This window comes from Vulpes vulpes, chromosome X (genome assembly GCF_048418805.1).
Source record: "Vulpes vulpes isolate BD-2025 chromosome X, VulVul3, whole genome shotgun sequence".
Taxonomy (NCBI): Eukaryota; Metazoa; Chordata; class Mammalia; order Carnivora; family Canidae; genus Vulpes; species Vulpes vulpes.
Genome location: NC_132796.1, coordinates 48,816,334 through 48,825,963, shown reverse-complemented (window position 1 = coordinate 48,825,963; position 9,630 = coordinate 48,816,334).

Genomic DNA, 9,630 nt, shown 5'->3' with positions numbered 1-9,630 from the left:
TTTTGTGTGTGCTGTGGTGTGGTGAGAAGGCCAAGATTAAGGAACCCAATCAGTCTCCAAAGAGACAGATAACTTTGGTAGAGAGGGGACAAAATAAAAATGAGTATTGGATGCTACTCAGAGAATTTATATTTGAGAAACAAATAAGGGCCTTTGTAAGCTCTGAAGCATGGAAAAAAGGCTGTTTAAAAGCAATATTTTGGAAATTTTTCTGAATAAGTGCATCACTATTTGATACAATCATATACGTGTGCATTTGTGTCTGTATGTGTGTGCATGGCAGAAACTAAACTTTCCTGAAAATAATCATTATTAAGAACCAATGTGATACACTCTGATGTCATGTATATTTGTGTATGTATGAAGTAAACTGAATATACAGGTATGTAAGTTTAATATATGCACATTATAAATATAAATTAAATATATACACACAGGTATGTGCATCAAACATATCAATTGAATATATATATTATATATGCATATATATATACATATATTTATGGAACTGCTAGTACCACTCCACCAACTAAATTAATTTCACAACTTCATAATGGGTTATAAACCACAGCTTGAGAAACACTGATATAAAGGAAATTAGGTAATTTCTATCCTTTCTGATTACTTTTAATCCTTATAAGCAACTGTTAACTGATCTAATGGAAATGTTTCAAAAAATCCACAGATGTTTTATCTTGGTTTCATTTTTGAAATATATATTTAGGATGGATTGGAAGAACAAACATTGTTAAAATGTCTATACAGCCCCAATCAATCTATACATTTAATGCAATCCCTATCAAACTAACAATATCATTTTTCTCAGAGCTAGAAAAAAAATCCTAAAATGTGTATGGAACCCCAAAAGACCCTGAATAGCCAAAGTATCCTTGACAAAGAAAAGCAAAGCTGTAGATTTCACAATTCCAGGCTTCGGTTAATATATCCATCACTATAGTGATCAAAACAGTAAGGTAGTGGCACAAAAAAAATAAACATTCATCAATGCAATAGAATAGAAAACCGAGAAATGAGCCCACAGCTATATGCTCAATTAATCTTTGACAGAGCAGGAAGGAATATCCAATGGGTAAAAGATAGTCTCTTCAACAAAGGGTGTTGGGAAAACTGGAAAGCAAAATGCAAAAGAGTGAAACTAGACCACTTTCTTATACCGTACACAAAAATTAATTCAAAATGGATTAAGGACCTAACTGTAAAACATGAAAAACCATAGAAATCCTAGAGGCAGTAACATCTTTGACATCAGCTCTAGCAACTTCTTTCTAGATATGTCACCTGAGGCAAGGGAAACAAAAGCAAAAATAAACTATTGGGACTTCATCAAGATAAAAAGCTTCTGCACAGCAAAGGAAACAATCAACAAAACTAAAAGGCAACCTATACAAGGCGAGAAGATATTTGTAGTTGACATATCCAATAAAGGGCTAGAATCCAAAATATAAAAAGAACTTATTAGACTCAATACTCCCAAAATTAATAATCCAATTAAAAAATGGGCAGAAGACATGAGTAGACATTTTTTCTAAAGAAGACATCCAGATGGCCAACAGACACATGAAAAGATGTCCAGCACCATCCATCATCAGGGAAATGTAAATCAAAACTACATCACCTGGCAGACTGGCTAAAATCAACAACACAAAAAATGACAGGTGTTGGTGAGGGTGTGGAGAAAAGGGAACCCTCTTGCACTGTTGGTGGGAATGCAAGCTGGTATAGTCATTCTGGAAAATGGTATGGAGGTTCCTCATGAAGTTAAAAATAGAGCTACTCTATGACCCAGCAATTTCACTAGTAAATATTTACCCAAGAGATACAAATGTAGTGATCCAAAGGGGCACCTGCTCCCCAATGCTTATAGAAGTAATGTCCACAATAGCCAAACTGTGGACAGAGCCAAGAAATTCATTGACAGATTAATGGATAATGAAGATAGACACACACACACACACACACAACGGAATATTACTTAGCCATCAGGAAGGATGAATACCTACCATTTACATAAATATGGATGTAACTGGGGAGTATTTTGCTCAATGAAATAAGTCAATTAGAGAAAGACAATTATCATATGGTTTCACTTATATGTGGAATATAAGAAACAGTGCAGAGGATCATAGTGGAAAGGAGGGAAAACTAAATGGAAAGAAATCAGAGAGGGAGACAAACTATGAGAGACTCTTAAGTATAGGAAACAAACTGAGGGTTGCTGGAGGGGAGGTGGGTTGAGGGATGGGGTAGCTGGGTGATGGGCATTAATTAAGGAGGGCTTGTGATGTAATGAGCATTGGATGTTATACACAACTGGTAAGTTATTGAACATCTGAAAGCAATGATGTACTATACATTGGCTAATTGATTTTAAATAAAAAAAATAAATAACTGTACTAAAAAATTACACTCAAATGTCAAAATGTTTTTTGCACTAAATGTAGACTCTTTAGAAACCAGTTATGCATTAACCTGGCCTGCATGGTTAATTTGTTTTTCATGCAGACATTGAAATAAGGCTCCTGGTGGGTCTACACTTTATATTTAACCTTCTTCTAAGCTTGTAATTGTTAATGAAAGTGCTAGTTCTGTCCTAGTCTTTCTTTAAATGCAGCCTGTACATGTCCACTCAAGTGAACAACTAAGGTTCATGCCTGTTGGTTTGGTATACGCATTTCTTTGTGCATGATAAATGCACAATATCAACAAGTATGTAACATGTTGGATTCTGATAATAGTCTATTATATATATAGTTTAAGCACTTGCACTAAAGTTTATTTTTTTTATTTTTTTTAATTAATTTTTATTGGTGTTCAATTTACCAACATACAGAAAAACACCCAGTGCTCATCCCGTCAAGTGTCCGCCTCAGTGCCCGTCACCCATTCCCCTCCAACACCCGCCCTCCTCCCCTTCCACCACCCCTAGTTCGTTTCCCTGAGTTAGGAGTCTTTATGTTCTGTCTCCCTTCCTGATATTTCCCAACATTTCTTTTCCCTTCCTTTATATTCCCTTTCACTATTATTTAGATATGTGTTTTCTAACCTTTACATTTATTACTAGCTGTCTTAACTGGTGCCACTCAGAGACATCAAGAACCTAATTAAATACAGTTTAAAAGAACTAATAAAATATTCTTGGATTTATACTATTAATTATATTAATTGTGATCATTTAAAACTTTGAAGCAAAGTACTTTATAGAGTACTTTTCTTGTGCTATTATAAATCCATGAAGCTCCTCACTTTATAGCATGCTATGTAGAGTTGCCCATGTGAGAAGAAGCTTCATCACAAATTAATGCCTACTTTTGGAACATTTGGTATTATGACTTATAATAGTGGTTGTGCTATAGAGCAAATGCTCCCAGATATTAAAAGATTTTCATAGCAAGTGAGGTCATCTAAGGGTAGTTGAATAATTTATATTTATGCCCTTTACCACACCATTTTGAAATATGCTGATGTAAACTCTGGTTTTAGTTGTGTTCCAAATGTACTTCACAAATTGAGTTTTCTGTGTGTTGGGATCTGAGAAGCTGGCTCCAACATGACCTGACCATTAGAACAGAGTGTACTTTCAGGCTCACCTTTCCATTTCAGGGACCGAAGCAATGTTAAATTACTTAGCCTATTTGAGCTTATTTGAAACCTGTTTGTTTTCTCTTTCCAGTGCACGTATCCTTCCAAATGGCTGCCAAACGTCCTTTTTGCTGGACTTATCAACTACATGGGCAAGACTCACTTGTGTTGGCAATCAAGTGATCCTGGATTATATCTTGCTTTCATCTGTTTTGCAAGCAAATGCTTATTTTCTGGTACTCAGCTTTCTTTCATGTTGGGCCTCAGTCACAGTTGCTGCTATGTCAATGGCCTCTAATGCAGGCTAGACATATGGTAGAGGACCCAGAAATTTGTCGAAAGAATGAATGAAATGTCCCTTTGCGTATTAAGGCATCTCTGGTCCATCCAAACTTTATTGCTTCCTTCTTTTAGATCCAATGGAATTCGTCCACATGTTTATTAAACCCATTTTTAACATCATATTATAATGATCTATTTATGTATACATTTTATTTTTATTCCAAATTAGTTAGCATACAGTGTTCTATTTTTTTCACGTATATATTCAACAATTCTATATTGTTACCTAGTGCTGATCAAAATAAAGTTACACTTAATCCCCTTCACATATTTCACCCATTCCCTCACTTACCTTCCTCTGGTAATCATCAGTTCTCTATAATTAATAGTTTGATTCTTGATTTATCTCTTTTTTTTTACTTTGCTCATTTGTTTTGTTTCTTAAATTCAATGTATGAGTGAAATCATATAGTATTTATTTTACTATGACACATCTCTATTTTACTTAGCATTATACTCTCTAGCTTCATTCATATTGTTGTAAATGGCAAGATCTCATTTTTTATATGGCTAAATAATATTCCACAGTTTATGAATATGTATATGAATATAATATATACAATATATATACACCATTTCTTCGTTATCCATCTATCTATACATGGACACATGGGCTGCTTCAATCATTTGGTTATTGTAAATAGTCCTGCAATAAACATACAGTTGTAAATATCCTTTCAAATTAGTGTCATCATAGTCTTTGGGTAAATATCCAGTAGTGGAATTACTGAGTCATAGTAATTTTTGAAGAAATCCCATACTGTTTTCCACAGTGACTGCACCAGTTTGCATTCCCTTTAACAGTACAACAGTTCCTTTTTCTCCACATCCTCACCTACTTATTGTTTCTTGAGGTTTTGATATTAGTCATTCTAACAGGCGTGAGATGATATGTCACTGTAGTTTTGATTTGCATTTCCCTGATAATGAGTTGCACATCTGTTGAAAATCTTTTAATGTGTCTGTTGACCATCTGTGTATCTTCTTTGAAGAAATGTCTGTTCATGTTTTCCACCAAATTGGATAATTGGATAATTTGTGTGTCTTTTGGTGTTGAGTTTTATAGGTCTTTTATATATTTAGGATAATAACTCTTTCTCAGATATGTCATTTGCAAATATCTTCTCCCATTCAGTATATCGCGTTTAGCTATGTGGCTTGTTTCCCTTGCTGTGCAGAAACATTTTAGCTAGATGTAGTCCCAATAGTTTATTTTTGCTTTTGTTTCCCTTGCCTCAGGAGACATACCTACAAAGAAGTTGCTACAGCTGATGTCAAAGTGGTTACTGCCTATGTTCCTCTCTAGGATTTTAATGGTTACACATCTTACATTTAGATCTTTAATTCATTTTGAATTTATTTTTGTGTATGGTATAAGAAAGTTTCATTCTTTTTCATGTTGCTGTCCAGTTTTCCCAACACTGTTTGTTGAAGAGATGTTTTTTCCCATTGGATATTCCTTCCTCTTTGTCAAAGATTAATTGACTGTATAATTGTGGATTTATTTCTGGGTTTTTAATTCTATCTATTCACCTATGTCTCTGTTTTTGTTCCAATATCATACTGTTTTAATAAGTACAGCTTCATAATATGACTTGAAGTATCAACTTTTGATGCCAGCAGCTGTGCTTTTCAAGATTGCTTTGGCCATTCAGGGTCTTTTGTGGTTCCATACAAATTTTAGGATTGTTCATTCTAGTTCTGTGAAAAATGCTGCTGGCATTTTAATAGGGATTGCATCAAATGTGTGAATTGCTTGGGGTAACATAGACATTTTAATAATTTTTTCTTTCAATCCATGAGCATGGAGTATTTTTAGATTTGTGTCCTCTTCAATTTCTTTCATCAGCGTCTTGGAGCTTTCAGAGTACAGGTCATTGAACGCTGTGGTTAAGGTTATTCCATGTATTTTATTATTTGGAATGCAATTGTAAATGAGTTTGTTTTCTTAATTTCCCTTTCTGCTGCTTCATTGTTGGTGTATAGAAGTGTAACAGATTTTTCCATACATTGATCTGTATGCTGCAACTTTACTGAATTCCTTTATCAGTTCTAAGTTTTTTGGTGAAGTCTTTCAGTTTTTCTGTATGGAGTATCATGTCATCTGCAAATAGTGAAAGTTTTACTTACCTCTGACAATTTGGATGCCTTTTATTTCTTTCTGTTCTCTGATTTCTGTAGCCAGGACTTCCAGTATGATGTTGAGTAAGTGCTAATAATGGATATCCTTGTTTTATCTCTGATCTTTGTGGAAAAGTTCTCAGTTTTTTCCCATTAAGGATGATGTTAACTGTGGAGTTTTCATATATGGCTTTTATTTTGTTGAGGTATGTTCTCTATAAAACTACTTTGCTGGGCAGCCCTGGTGGTTCAGCAGTTTAGCGCCTGCCTTTGACCCAGGGTATGATCCTGGAGACCTGGGATTGAGTCCCACGTCTGGCTCCCTGCATGGAGCCTGCTTCTCCCTCTGCCTGTGTCTCTGCCTCTCTCTCTCTCTCTCTCTCTCTCTCTCTCTGTCATGATGAATAAATAAAAATCTAAAAAAAACCCTACTTTGGCTGAGGGTTGTTTTTTTATCATGAATGGATATTGTACTTGGTCAAATGCTTTTTCTGCAACTACTGAAATGATCATATGGTTCTTTTTTGTGGATCATATGGTTCTAATCCTTTCTCTTATTTTCTATTTTATTAGTAATCCTTTCTCTTATTAATGTTATGTATCACATTGATTGATTTGTGAATATTGAACTACTCTTGCAACCCACAAATAAATTTCACTTGTTTGTAGCAAATGATATTTTTAATGTGTTGCTAGAATTTTCTTGAGAACTTTTGCATCTGTGTTCATCAGGAATATTGGCCTGTAGTTTTCTTTCTTACTAGTTTCCATATCTGGTTTTGGAATCAGGTAATGAGGTAATGGCCTCATAGAATGAATTTGGAAGTTTTCATTCCTTTTCCATTTTTTGAAATAGAATTTTAAAAAGAATAGATATTTATTATTCTTTAAATGTTTGGTGGAATTCACCTGCGAAGCCTTCTGATCCTGAATTTCTGTTTCAAGTTTTTTGATTGCTGACCCAATTTCTTTGCTGGTTATTGGTGTGTTAAAATTTTCTATTTTTTTGGTAGTTTATATGCTTCTAGTAATTTATCCATTTCTTCTAGCTTGTCTAGTTTGTTGGCATACAAGTTTTCATAATATTTTGTTTTTTTATTTTTTTTATGATTGTATTTCTGTGATGTTGATTATTTCTCCTCTCTCATTTGTGATATTATGTTTTTAATCCTTTCTCTTTTTTCTTGGTAAGTCTGGCTATTGGTTTATCAATTTTATTATTTTATTCAATGAACCAGCTCCTGGTTTCATTGATCTGTTCTATTATATTTTAGTCTCTATATCATTTATTTTTTTCTTTAATCTTTATTATTTCCTTCATTCTGCTTAAGACTCATTTGTTGTTCTTTTTCTAGCTCCTTTAGGGCTAAGTTTAGGCTATATGAAATTTTTCTTGCTTCTTGAAGTAAGCCTATATTGCTATACACTTCTATCTTAAGGCTGCTTTTGCTGCATCCCAAGGGTTTTGGACCATTGCATTCCATTTTCATTTGGTTCTGTATATTTTGTGATATCCTCTTTGATTTCTTGGTTTATCCACTAATTGTTTAGTAACATGTTATTTTATCTCCATATATTTGTGTTTTTTCCAGATTTTTTCTTGTGGTTGATTTCCAGCTTCATAACTTTGTAGTCAGAAAAGATGCATGGTATGATTTCAGTCTTCTTGAATTTGTTGAGGTTTGCTTTTGGGGGGGTTAATATATGATCTATTCTGGAGAATGTTCCATATGTACTAGAAAAGAATATGTATTCTGGTGTTTTAGGCTGCAATATTCTGAACATATTTATTAAATCCACTTGTTTTAGTGTGTAACTCAAGGCCATTTTTTCCTTCTTTATTTTATGTTTAGATCATCTGTCCATTGATATTAAATGGGCCGTTAATGTCCCCTACTATTATTGTATTATTATCTATTAGTTCCTTTATGTTTGTTATTAACTGTTTTATGTATTTCGGTGCTCCTATGCTGGGTGAGTAAATATTTACAATTATTGTATCTTCTTGTTTTATTGTCTTCTTTATTATTATATAGTGTTTGTCTTTTGGTGCAGTTTTTGTTGTAAAGTCTAGTTTGTCTGATATAAGTATTGTGACTCTGGCTTTCTTTTGACTTCCATTTGCATGACTGATGTTACTTCATCCTCTTATTTTTAATCTGCAGATGTCTTTAGGTCTAAAATGAGTCTTTTGTAAGCAGAATATAGATGGGTCTTGGTTTTTTATCCATCCTATCATGTCTGGGAAACTACATCTTTCCTTCTTTTCTGAATAATAGCTTTGCTGAATATTTTCAGCTGCAGAATTTTTTTCCCTTTCAACACATTGAATATATCATGCCACTTTCTTCTGACCTACAAAGTTTCTGCTCATAAATCAGATAGTACTCTTATTCAGTTTCCCTTGTATGTAACTGCTTTCTTTTTCTTGCTGCTTTTAAAATTCTCTATCACTATGTTTTCCCATTTTAATTACTATACATCTTATTGTGGACTTCACTGGTTTGAGTCTGTTGCAGGATATCTGTGCCTTTTTGATCTGGATTTCTATTTTCTTCCCCAGATAAGTTAAGTTTTCAGCTATTATTTCTTCAAATAAATTTTAAGCCCCCTTTTGTCTCTCTTATCCTTCTGGGATCCCTATAATGCAAATGTTACTACAGTTGATGGTGTTGCTGGGTTCTCTAAGTCTATTGTCTTTTTGCATATTTTTCTCTCATTTCTTTAGCTTGATTACTTTCCATCATCTTTTTTCCAGGTAGCTGATTCATTCTTCTGCTTATTTTAGCATAGTATTTATTCTATATATTTATATATTTTTTTTAAAAAAAATTAAAGATTTTATTTATTTATTTATGAGAGAGAGAGAGAGAAAGAGAGAGGCAGAGACACAGACAGAGGGAGAAGCAGGCTTCACACAGGGAGCCCAATGTGGGACTCGATTCTGGGACTCCAGGATCACGCCATGGGTCAAAGGCAGGTGCTAAACCGCTGAGCCACCCAGGCATCCCCTGTATCATGTACTTTTAATTTAATTTATTGTGTTCTTCATCTCTGATTGGTTCTTTTTATGTCTTTGTTGAGGGTCTCACTAAGGTCCCCCACTTCTTTCTGAAATCCAGTGAGTATCTTTATGGCCATTACTTTAAATTCTCTATCAGGCATACGACTAATCTCCTTTTCATTTAGGTCTCTTGATATGAGTCTTATTCTTTTATTTGGGATATATGTCTCTGCCTTCTTATTTTGTGCAGTTTTCTGTGCCTGTTTCTCTGTGTTAGGAAAGTCCATTATATTTCCTGCTCTATAAGGCAATGGCCTTATGAGTAAGAGATCCTGCAATGCTTTGCAGTACAGTGTCTCCTGTTCACTGGAACCTGATGCTTTAGGAGTGTCTCCTATGTATGATGTGCACACGCTGCTGTTGTGACTGAGCTGCTTTTCCCTTCAGTTAGTTATCCACAGTGGTTCTCTTTACCTGTTGTGTGCAATATTTGTTCTTATGGTGTTAGTGGACCAGCCTGTGGCTGCCTTGCACTTGAGTTGAGTCAACTCCAATGCCACCAA